This window comes from Rhinatrema bivittatum, chromosome 1 (genome assembly GCF_901001135.1).
Source record: "Rhinatrema bivittatum chromosome 1, aRhiBiv1.1, whole genome shotgun sequence".
In the NCBI taxonomy this organism is placed as follows: Eukaryota; Metazoa; Chordata; class Amphibia; order Gymnophiona; family Rhinatrematidae; genus Rhinatrema; species Rhinatrema bivittatum.
Window position 1 is genome coordinate 146,394,485 of NC_042615.1, and position 12,073 is coordinate 146,406,557.

General features: G+C 41.6%; 1 protein-coding gene and 1 long non-coding RNA gene across 4 annotated transcripts in view; both read left to right on the forward strand.

Annotated features, from left to right (window-relative positions):
- CORIN (corin, serine peptidase) overlaps positions 1-12,073 on the forward strand; it is a 513,735-nt gene that overhangs the window by 191,366 nt on the left and 310,296 nt on the right. The gene's annotated exons all lie outside the window — the stretch shown is intronic.
- Positions 307-4,849, forward strand: LOC115084034. The gene is made up of 3 exons (XR_003854447.1): positions 307-1,869; positions 3,195-3,453; positions 4,723-4,849. It is a non-coding gene; the product is annotated as an uncharacterized LOC115084034 (long non-coding RNA).

Consider the following 12,073-nt stretch of genomic DNA (forward strand, 5'->3'; position numbering starts at 1 on the left):
GGGGCTTTGCTAGGGGGGCGTGTCGGGGCAGTGCGATGTCCCTGGGGAACAGGCAGCGCGTGCAGGGCTCGGCACGCGCAAGGTGCACAAATGTGCACCCCCTTGTGCGCGCCGATCCCAGATTTTAAAAGATACGCACGGCTACGCGTGAATCTATTGAAATCCGGCGTACTTTTGTTTGCGCCTGGTGCGTGAACAAAAATACGCGCTCGCGCTTTTTTAAAAAATGTACCCCTAAGTACATCATTTTGCTCTTGTCTACATTAAATTTCATTTTCCATTTGCGTCCCCAGTCTCCAAGTTTTGCAATGTCCTCTTGCAATTTCTCACAATCCCCTTGTGGTTTGACAACTTTGAATAATTTTGAGTCATCAGCATTTTCATATGGAATTTCTAGTCATAATGATTCCAGAATGCAGCTTATTTCCTTCAGAACTTTATTCCTAGTTGACTATATGCTATTTTTAAAATGTGGTTACAAAGGACATAGGAAGGTGCAGGAGGGAGGACCTAGAGGATAAATTTAAGTTTTTAGGTAGGAGATTGAAATCCAGAACCTCCAGGATAGTATTCTCAGAAATGCTCCCACTTTTTTGTAGTTCAAATTGTTGAACACCGTGATGGACTCTAGGAGGTTAATAGTCAGCTGCTATCTTCCTGAACAAGTCAGCCAGATAAACATATCTGGCAAACTTGGTTGGGATATTCGGCAGTGTGTTCGTGCTGCTGAATATATCAGGAACTAGATGGATAAGTTTATAGACCTGCTCAATAGCAAGTCCAACTTATCCAGCTAAATTCAACCTAGATGCACTAAGCCACAATGTTTTTTCGCGAGAGGGGTCCCACATTAAATTTCATCTGCCATTTATATGTCCAATACATGCTGAAAAATAACTCTTGATGTATTGTGGTTTCATTACATTGTACAAATTGAAAAAAAGGGAAGCGTGGTATTAGCATTATAGTCATCACCAAGCAGAACCAAATCATTTTGAAACAGTTATATATTTATTATGAGAGACTCCTACTGTCAAACTTAATGAGCTTTGAAAGTATCGCTGCCCCCCTGAAGTCAGGATACAGGAAGAGGTCAGGGTTGGCAGCGAGTAGGCAGGGTCTGGGTCCAGGCCAAGGTCCTGGGCAGGCAGCGAGAGTCAGTATCTGGATCCGGACCAAGGTCGGGGCAGGCAGAAGTCCAGAGGAATATTCTGCCTGCAGCAGACAAGAGAGTAGTCAGTATCTGACTATCTGCAGGAGAAGTCAGAACCGGGAATCAGGCCAAGACAGACAAGACGAGGCAGGGCGGACAGGGCAAGGCAACATAAAGACAGTACAAGGCAGGATCAAGACAAGGAGGCACAGCAGGGCAACAAGGCAAGGCAGAACAACGAGGTTCAGAGAGATAGCAACACACTGCAAGGCAGGAGGACCTCTTGCTGAAGCGCTGAATTGCTGCACAGCTTTTCCTTAAATCTCCCGGGCTGGCTGACGTCATAAGAGAGTGCCCGAGGAAAGTTTCCACCACAGGACCTTTAAGATGCATTGTGTGGCACCCATGCACGCCTAAGGAGGCCTGGGGCAGGAGCAGCATGGTGGCATCCTAGCCACATTGGCATCTGAGGAGCAAGGCATCAGGAAGCGGCTGGCAGGGTACCGTGGTGAGTGTGGCTGGTCAAATGGCTCTCCTGCCACCGGCCAGACTTTACAGACAAAGACATATGCTGCAGATTCATGCACTGTAGCAGAGTAATTTGGAAACACTTGACTCCCTGAAGCACAGATGATCTTGAAACACATCACTGTGCAGGGTGCATTCTGCATCCTTCATATAAATAGATACGTTAAATGGGACAGAGGATTATAAATGTAAGCAAAGGGGAAAAGCTGTGTATCTCTTGCTGTTTTATCTGCTTGTCCTTTAAAAATAGTAACTTAATATGAATTTGACTTCCAACAGAGCCTTTTCCCCCAATATTTAAGTAGGAGAAACCTCATTACTGTACATCTGACCCAGTGCAATTTTCTGGAAAGGCCAAAAGGTTAGTGAAGTATGAGAGATTTCAGAAACATTTATGCACCGCTGTCTCTGCTGTAACAGAGGACTGCTTCAGCTTCTTTTGTGTAACAGAAATAGAACGTGGGATGAAAAGAAAGCAGTAACTATGTGGGTGGTTATGGTTTTTTTCCCTAAATACTTTTGGGGGTAGGACATCACTGTTTTGGTGCAGCATACTGTATGTCTACTGTGTTCCTGCCAGTCACTGATAGCCAGACCTCTTCAATAGCAGAACAGCACAAGGTATAGGGAAGACAAAGCATGAAAAGGTCATGTTTTTACTACCTGCTGTATATGCCAAGTAAATTATGCATGACTGAATTGCTTACATAGAAGAGTCGCCAGATGTCTGAACAGCTTTGAGGCTGGAACAAAATGTGTTGGCCAGCAAACCTAACACAGGAAGGGTAAGAAGGAAAATGGTAAGAGCTGCGGACGGCGGACGCTTCCAGTAGGGAAGTGATGGTCTTCACTCTAGCATTTCACATTCATCAGGTGTCAGGTTTTGTGCTTCTGTAATAATTACCTCTGGTTTTCTTATTTGTGTTTTGAAATTCCTGCCCTTCAAAGATTTGGGTACAGCAGTGTACCAAATAAATTAATAGTAATAAAAAAAACAAAGGATAATGGCCAGTGCAGAGGAATTATGAACAAAAGGCTAGTATTGTGGTTATTTTATTAACTTTACCTGAATGAAAAGCATTTAAAAAAAAAAAAATGGACTTTTGGTGTCATTATCTATGTAAAAATCTGTTTTCAATGATCCTAAATCAGTTGTGCTACATGTCTTTGTTTTGATCTCACAGTCAAGTACTTACTTTTAATATTCTAAGAAAAAAATAGACAAATAAATAATGCAATAACCAGAAAGTTGCCCATTGCTCCTAGCAGTTCTTTAGCATGGAGTGATCATTATCATCATCCAACAGAAGAACCTAAAACTGGAGCCCTAAAGATATAGAACAGCTTCTGGTAAACATGCGTCTTATGTTATGGCTACTGAAATGAATTCACTTTCTCTTGACCATCCCTAATCCTGACAGAGTTCAGTGAATGTTTTTGCAGGAGCAGGTGTGCTTTCACGACTTGTATTTTAATTTTTGCTGTAAAAATAAATAAAGAATTCGCCCTGCAGGAGCGCCAGTAGGATCTTCTCGCAGCAATACCGTAAATGTGTAAGCCTTGGAGAAATGGTTATCGCAAGTCTGGACACCAGATGGTTTGGTCCTATAATTAATTTGCTTCGCTGGCAGAACAGATGAAGCATGTGTTTGGAATCTGCTGCCTTCTCACAGGGGGACGCTCTCCTGTCTACCGAATGGAAGGTTTCAGTGGAAGCAAGCTTCAGGTCACTAAGCGTGAATCAAAAGGAAAATACACAAAGAGGCCTTCAGGTAACCTCAGCTCGAAGGGTTTTTGTATTCTGTCAAAGACCGCTAAAAATAAAAGGATGGAAATAACTAACTTCAGAAATGTATTCTTTTACATAAAAAAGAGGCCTCAACTTCCAAAAACATCAGAATATTTTCTCAATAGAAATACAATGTAATATTTCTTAGTTTCTAAAAATGAAACTGAATCTCTGCCAAGAGATTATTTAGAAGAATAAAATAGTTTATCAGCTGGGGCTCATAAAAGGTAGCAACTGTTGTAGCTAAATGATAGATGAGTAAAGATTAGATTTGGCTTACCCAAATTCAGCTTTTATGGTCAAAAGTTATTCATTGATTTTTGGCAAAGAATCACATCCCTTGTTTAAAGATTTGGCTCAGAAGTTTGCATATCTTAAGAAAGTCATGTGAGAACCAAGTGCCATGTTAGGAGTGGAAACATCTGCAGACAGAAGACATAATGATGACACTTGTGTCTCATGCCCCCGTTGAAGTCACTAGGAAGGCGCCCTTTCAATCAGCTCTTTCAGATATAGTATCACACCAAACTACGGCCTGTATAAACCTTGAGATCAGCAAAGTTGGTCATAAAATAGGAAGATCACTCACTCAGCAACACATGAGAATGATTACCACAGCTCCATCATTGGTAGACCAAATGGGTAGGAAATTTATCACTATCCTACCTTTAGTGAAATCGTTTATCATATCAGCCGGATTAAACTGAATGCATAGAAGAATCTCATGTGTTGCGCCTCACGTGATTTTTATCATTGCCTGAATGGGCCACTTAATGGGAGTAAATGGGTTAGTTTGTAATCTGGAGGCTAAGGCTATCTCTGTACCTCTAACTGGTATTCTGCAGCCAGTAACTAGACTTCAAAGGAGTTATGGAGAATCCTCCTGCCAGTCTCTGTAAGTACTTGTCTTTGATCTGTTATGTTTCATCTAAGTATTTCTATTCCTTTATTTATTTATTTTTATTTAACATTTTATAGAAACCACATCCCTGACCCAAAAAGGGATGCCCAAGGTGGTGTATGAAAGAAACATACATAATCATGAGACTACACAGTAAAATAAATAAAACCACACCTCATCCTTAAAAAGTGACATGACTAAGGATGAAATATAAGGGAAGGATTATGTCCTGTCTGTGAAAGCTTGTAATAATAGTCAATAACTAGAGTTAAAAGTCATGTCAGACTTACAATGGTTAGATATTTAAGTGTATATTGAATGATTTGATTTTCCTTGCTTTTTTTTTTTCAGACCAGCATAGGGCAGAGGAAGACATTGTTACTGTTGCTTGAAAGCAGCCATAGCACCCTCATCCAGATATTGTCAGGAGGGCCCAGATTCATATCTCATGTCAGGGGAAAGCTATGGCTTATCATTTTATAGCCGAGCAGTGAGTACAATGTTTTTGCTATTTCACATGCTGGCATGGCTCTGTGTGTATGTATGGCCATCAGTGTAAATTCATGTGCTGTCTATGGTACATGCTTATATGACAGCATGGTTACTCTTTCAGTTATGTGCATATTTGTCGCATGTCTGTATCTAGTCAAGCAGCTGCATGACCAATCTGACTTTCATGTTCTAAACAAGATGCATGCATGTGTGTCATGTGCTAATGTCAGGATGAGTGTTCTCAGTCAGTGTTCTTCAAGGTGTGACTAGCTTGGTTATCTTTGTTTGCAGCACTATCAGATGCCACTGGTTACAGTGTTGTCAACTTCTATAATGTTCTGATTTCTACTATCCTTCTATGATTCTTTACTGTATCATTGTATGCTTTCTTGGCCATTCCCTTCAACACTCTGTTCTGTCATATTATCTGTTGATGCAGTGTGAGCTGTTGATGTTAGAAAGGTTTTTTTAAATTGTAAATTGTCTTTATTTACTGTAGTAAGAAATGGCAATCAATCAAGTAAAAAAAAAAAAATAATAATAATAAAAATTCAAGAAAGAGTTTAAGTTAAGTATGGATTCTCTTATTTATTTTTTCTTTTCTTTTGCAGCCTCACAATGACACGCTGTTTTTGCAGTTACAAGTACAGCAACAGCAACAGTAGCAGCAGGAGGAGAGAGTGATCCCCAGCAGGCCCAGGAAGGGAAGAATGTAACCTAACTATTTGTTGCATTCGGCAACTCGCAAAGCCCACAGATGCCCCAGCGTTCCTCCTCCAATGCGGCGACAAGGCGCGCCGCGGCCTGACAGCACGCCGCACAATGCTCGCAGCAGGACACCGGTGTTCATGGTGCTGCTGCCCTTAGGGCATGCGCGCACCGACTGCCGGCAATTTAAAGGGCCAGCGGTGGGAATCCACCAGAGGTGCCTCCTCATGACCTCATAGCCTCCTCAGTATACAAGGCCTTCTTGGATGTCCCTTCAGCGCCTTGGCAAAAGGTCGACGCCGTTGGAATAGTGCTTTGCCTCTGCGTTCTTGGTTCCTAGTTCCTGCATCTTGTTTCCTGGTTCCTGACTCCTGCTGTGTGTTCCTGAGTTCCTGTGTCCTGTTCCTGGTTCCACTGGCAGTCTGGTTTGTGTTGAGTTCCTATCTTTGTGGTCAGTCTTCTCCTTGTCTGTCTTCAGCATTCCGTCCTCCTCCAGAAGTCCCTTGTCCTTCTCCCTTTCATTCCTTTTCTTCTCGAATTGGACTTCTGGCTTGACCCTGGTTTGGACATTGATACTGTTTGACCTTTGCCTGCCTCTGACCACTGCCCTTTTACTGTTTCTGACTGAACTCCGCCTGCTACCGACTACTGCCTGAACCATGATTCTAAGTGAACTCTACCTGCCTTTGACCACAGCCTGTATGATTCCATCTGCCACCTGCCTTGACCGCTGCTCATCTCTGACTCTGCCTCTTCTCATGCTGGCCTGCAACATCTCCCATATAATGGATCTTCAGCGCCACAGAGGCCTGCACCTAAGTCCAGCTGGCCTTGCCACCCGAGCACTCAAGCTAAGGGGAACATGGGCTGGTATTGGTGAAGCTTTTCCTGCAAACAGTGGAGACCTGCAGGGCTTCTCCCTGCAGGTTGTGCCAACTCCACCTCGGCCTAAGGGTCCATGCCCACAACACTGTATTCCAACACCATTATCAAACCCTCAGTAGTGTCCAGGAAGTGGCTAAGTGGCTTTGTTCTATTCTTTTTTAAAAATGTTATGAGGAAAATGTCCATATTATTTGTATATCTAGTGTATGTTGTCAGTTCTTGTATTTATTTCTTTAATCACATTAAAAACTGCTTTTTTTCCATAAACTGTAAAATTACTGATAATTATATCAAATAATACAGTTAACAGAAGAAAATATAACTAACAATCTAACCGGGTCATTCATCAAAATATGTTATGGTGTTAAAGCACGTGTTATTGTTTATAATGCATGGTATGAATGCAAATTCTTTTAGAGGGGTGGGATTTAGTTACATGAGGGGTATTATTGCATGGTTTTAATGCCAGAAATAACTACACTTTTTTCCCTGGTGTTAGGCTGTGTGATATGCCTAAAATGGTCATAACACAATTTGTGATAAATTTTTGGAATTGCATTTTGGCTATTTTTGGAATCAGAGAGAGAGAAAGAGTGAGAGAGTGAGAAAGCCAGAGCCTCTGGAGAAGGCCTCACTGTGTGCACCTATTTATATTTCTAAAGGAGGGTCATCTAATAGGTCGAGGTGAGGTGTTGTTGGTGGTTTTGGATTTAGGGGCCAGCTTGGCATGTAGAGTGAGATGAATGAACAGCACGGTACACCTTGGTGAAGATTTGACGTCATTTGGAGTGAGGAAAATCTCACAAAGATGAAATTTTGTACTGTGTTACCTCACCCTAGCTTGATGGTACCCTGTTATAGAGTCCATCAAGCTAGGGTGAGAGAACATAGTAGAAATTTCATCTTTTTGAGACTTTCCTCACTCAAAATGACATGAAATCTTCACCAAGGTGTACCGTGCTGTTCATACATCTCACTCTACATGCGAAACTGGCCCGTAAACCCGAAACCACCACCAACACCTCACCTCGACCTATTAGATGGCCCTCCTATAGAGATATAAATACTTAACTACTATGAGGGCCTTGTTGATAGTCTCTCTCTCTCTCTCTCTCTCTCTCTCTCTCTGTCTGCCTCCTTCCTTAGCGAAAAATAAGTTTACTGCAATGCGAAGCAGCAAGTTACCGCATGGTGCAATAATTCAAAAATTTCCATAAACATGCCCCTTTTTGTTATCAATGCGTTAGTAACACTTTTTGATGAATCTAGCTGACAGCAAGAAATATAGCATAAAATAAGATAGAGAAAAAACTCAGCTCAGATAAAAAAACAATTCAAAACAGAAGTAAAGGCAGCACTTGGATATTCAAATGTCATTAAACAGTTCATCAGGTAGTTAAGTATCAAAAGCAATTTTAAATGCTCTTTAAGGCAAACAAGATATGCATATCAAACTGTAAACAGAGGTATGTGTGTGCTTTGAAGGGAGGTATCAGTGATATATGTGTGTGGAGAAGTGATTGTATGTAGTAATGCTATATAGTATTGTAAATAGCAGTTTAAATCATTATAGTGTCTATTTTTTATATTTCTAATGACATGGGGATCCATAGTGCCATGAATGTGTACTGTAGACAGAAAAAATGAAAGATTTATTTATTAAAATTTCTATACCGGTATTTGGTGGGGACCGTCATATCGGTTTACATGGTTTCATAAAAACATTTATAACAAAATCTTGATTACAGACAATATACCGACAATGCTAAAAAATTAAAAGCTTCATTACAATTTTTTATAAAAATGGCCTAACAAACAAAGAAAAATAAACAATGGAATGGGTATTTATGAAAGAGTATACATTCATGTAGTGTGAATATGGAATGAAAGTATGGGGATGGTGTTTTGGTCTTTGTGAATAAAAAGATCAAGTGTGAACAGTTGCAGATATATGGGGCAATTTTAAATGCCCAGCGCATGCAAATACCGGAAGATATGTGTGTGGCTGGGCCGTGCGCACTGAGCGCGTTTTCAGAGCAGCCGGCCTCGTTCATATCTCCCACTCTGCGCAGAAGTGCCAGGTTTGTTAAAAGGGGCGGGCCGGGGTGGGGTCTGGCCTGGTGAAGCTGCCAGCGTGCGGAAATTACTGAGAGCAAGTAAGTTTAAAAACAAAAAAAATTAGGTTAGTTAGGTGGGGATTAGGGGTCAGGGCAGAGAGGAGAAAAGGGAGGAAGGGTAGTTAGGAAGTTAGGGAAGTTCCCTTTATTGGAGCGGACTGGGAGGGAAGTGGGGAAGGCTCAATTGCGTTGCCACGCACTTTTAAAGAAAATCCCCATCCTTGAGTGCAAGAGTGGGCACCCGCGCGCACATGTGCCGGGAACCACTTGCACACAGATGCCCAGAGGTACTTTTGAAAATTTACCCCTTAGTTTCCCCTAGGGTTTGAGGTTTAGTTGTAAAATTGGGTAATCAGATGATATGTCTAATTTATCATCAACCTGATGTTTTAAAGCCTAAAATGATGCAATTAATAGTTTTGTCCACTTTGCAGATTACTTATGCTAATCTTTTTGATAATGGGTGATTTTCATTTTGACTTGAATGATTATAATTTAAATTATCTTGGTGAGTTATGTTAATATTGGTATTTGCACAAGACAGACCCTCATCAAATACAGAATAAAGAGTAAATAGAAAAGTATAGACAACAACTGTATTGGGAACCATAGCAAGCCAGACTCTGTATGCAGTACAACAATGGAAAAATAGAAATATCACAATTCCTCATAAAATATCAAACAATAAAATCAAAAAATATAATTGTAAAACTATACTAATAAACAGAATAAATATTTCACAATAAGGGGCAGATTTTAAAAGCCCTACGTGCGCCGGGCCTATTTTCAAAACGCCCGGCGGCACGCATAAAGCCCCGAGATGCATGTAAGTCCCGGGGTTTGAAAAAATGGGTGGCCTGGGGGTGGGGTGGGGACGTGACCAGAGGCCTCTGCAAAGCCGCTGGGTTGGGGGATCGCGTGCTGGCAGTTGGCTGGCACACGCAAGTTACGCCTGCCTCTGGCAGGTGTAGCTTGTGAAATAAAGGTACAGGGCTTTTTTTCGGGCTGGGGGGGGGGGGGCGGGACAGGTAGGGGAAGGGAGGGGAAGGTGAAGGGAGAATGGGGAAAGCCAGCTGGTCTCCCTGAGGACTTGGCACGCGCAAGGTGCTCTAGTGTGCACCCCCTTGCGCCCGCCGACCTCTGATTTTATAACATGCATGCGGCTGCTCGCGCATGTTATAAAATCGGGAGTACATTTGTGCGCGCCAGGTTGCACGCACAAATGTACACCACACGCGTAACTTTTAAAATCTGCCCTTAAATGAATAGAACATCCAATAACTAAAACTCATAATATTTTTAATTTCAAAAACTCCAGTAAAATATTTCAAAACATCAGATATATCAAATAACACCCAATAATTATAACTAAAAGGGATTTAAAAAATCTGCTGCGCTCCATACCTGAGAACTTTTGATTTCCAGTCAGCCGGAGATTGTTGTGGATTAGTGGGGGTGGGGTGCACAAATGTTCTCCTCTCTCTGATTTTATATGTATATGTGTGTGTGTGTGTATATATATATATATATATATATATATATATATATATATACAAATGGTCTCTCTCTCTCACACGCATGCAAGCTCACACATGCACATACACCCTCCCTTTCACACAATTGCAAGCTCAGACATGTATGCTCACAAATACACATGCTCCCTCTCTGTCACTTACATGCATGCTCACACATGCAATGTTTTCTCTCCCTCACACATACAAGCTCATATATGCACATGCTCTCTTCCCCACACACACAAACTCACACACACATGTATATGCTCCCTCATCAACATACATCTCCTCTCTTTCACACACGCACATACATACACACACACACACACCCCTAAAGGCTCCTACTCTTTCTCTCTCACACATACACACAAACACATAGTCTCCCTCTCTCAAGCAAACACACATGCTCACACATACTTGTGTGTCTCCAGCTCTTCTTTAGTTTGAGTCAGTCCGAAGCTCCAAGCTCTCCTCCTCACTTTGGCCACTTGTGGATTGGGATCCTGCAGGAGCTCTGCGGCTTCCTCTTTATCTCAGCTTAGTGTGTGGCAATGATCAAAAATCAAATAGAGTGCTAGGAATTATTCAGAAAGAATGGAGAATAAAATGGAGAATATCATAATACCTCTGTTTAGATCTATGGTGTGTCTGCACATTGAGTACTGTGTTCAGTTCTGGTTGCCCCCCCTCAAGAAAAATACAGTATATCATAACCAGAAAAGGTGCAGAGAAGGGCAACAAAAATGATAAAGGTGATGGAATGGCTCCCTTATGAAGAAAGGCTTTACAGGTTTGGACTCTTCGGCTTGGAGAAGAGACAACTGACAGGGGATATGATAGAGGTATATAAAATCATGAGCCTGATGAAATAAAAAGCAGATTGAAAATACATTGGAGAAAATATTGTTTTGCTCAATGCACAATTATGCTCTGAAATATGTTGCTGGAGGATATGATCAAGGCATCTAGCATAACTGAGTTTTAAAGGAGTTTGGATAAGCTTCTGGAGAAATCCATAAACAATTATTAGCCTGGTAGACTTGTGGTAAACCCACCACTTAACCCTGGGAGTGACCAATAAGGAAATGGATTGACTCTGTGATCTTTTGGGCACTTCCTAATGAGCTGATTTGCCACTGTTAAAGACTGGATGATGGGCTTGATGGACCTTTGGTTTGACCAAGTAGTGCAACTTATGTTCTTATGTTCACAGTTACAAAGAAAACAATTCTGGCACTTTTAAAAGTTTTAAGCTTCTGAAAAGTAGGAAATCTACCTGGAATATATTCTCCTTTCCTCTATCAGAAAACATCCCCCTAAAATATTTAAAATTAACTATTTTTTCCTATTAGTAAATGTTGCTAAACTTGACTGCCTTGAACTGATGTTCTGGAAACAAAATAGTGCTTTACACTTCTTACTCTAATTCCAACCCTGTATGCACAGGATCTATCAGGAATTTCTGAGCTTAGACAACTACTGCTACAACTACTGAAAGCAGTGATGGGAAGAGGGTTGAGAAGCCAGGTAAAAGGCATGAGCGAGAATAGGGAACTTTGTTGGTTTAAGTAAAGGAATTTATATGCTCATCTAGCCAAAGTGGTAGAAAACAGTACACCTGCTAGATGAGCCTTCGCTGGAGACTATCTTCCCAGCCCCGGAGAGCCACTGGGTACATTCAGTGGGTTCCATGGATAAGGGGCAGACTCACTTGCAAAGCCAAAATGGGCCAAGGATACCTTGAAAAACACAATAATGGTAACTTTCAAACCGGCGCATGGACACACATTTGCATGCATTTGTCAGCCCGTGCCCAGGGATGCGTCCATTTTGTAACATACGTGCGCATATGTGCACATGTTATAAAATACTCTTGCTGCAAGCACGTGTGCCAAATTTTAAGTGGGCGTGTACAAATCCTGCTTCTACCACATAAATTGGGGAATTTTAAAAGGGGTGTGTGCGCCTATGCCATTCCCAGATTTA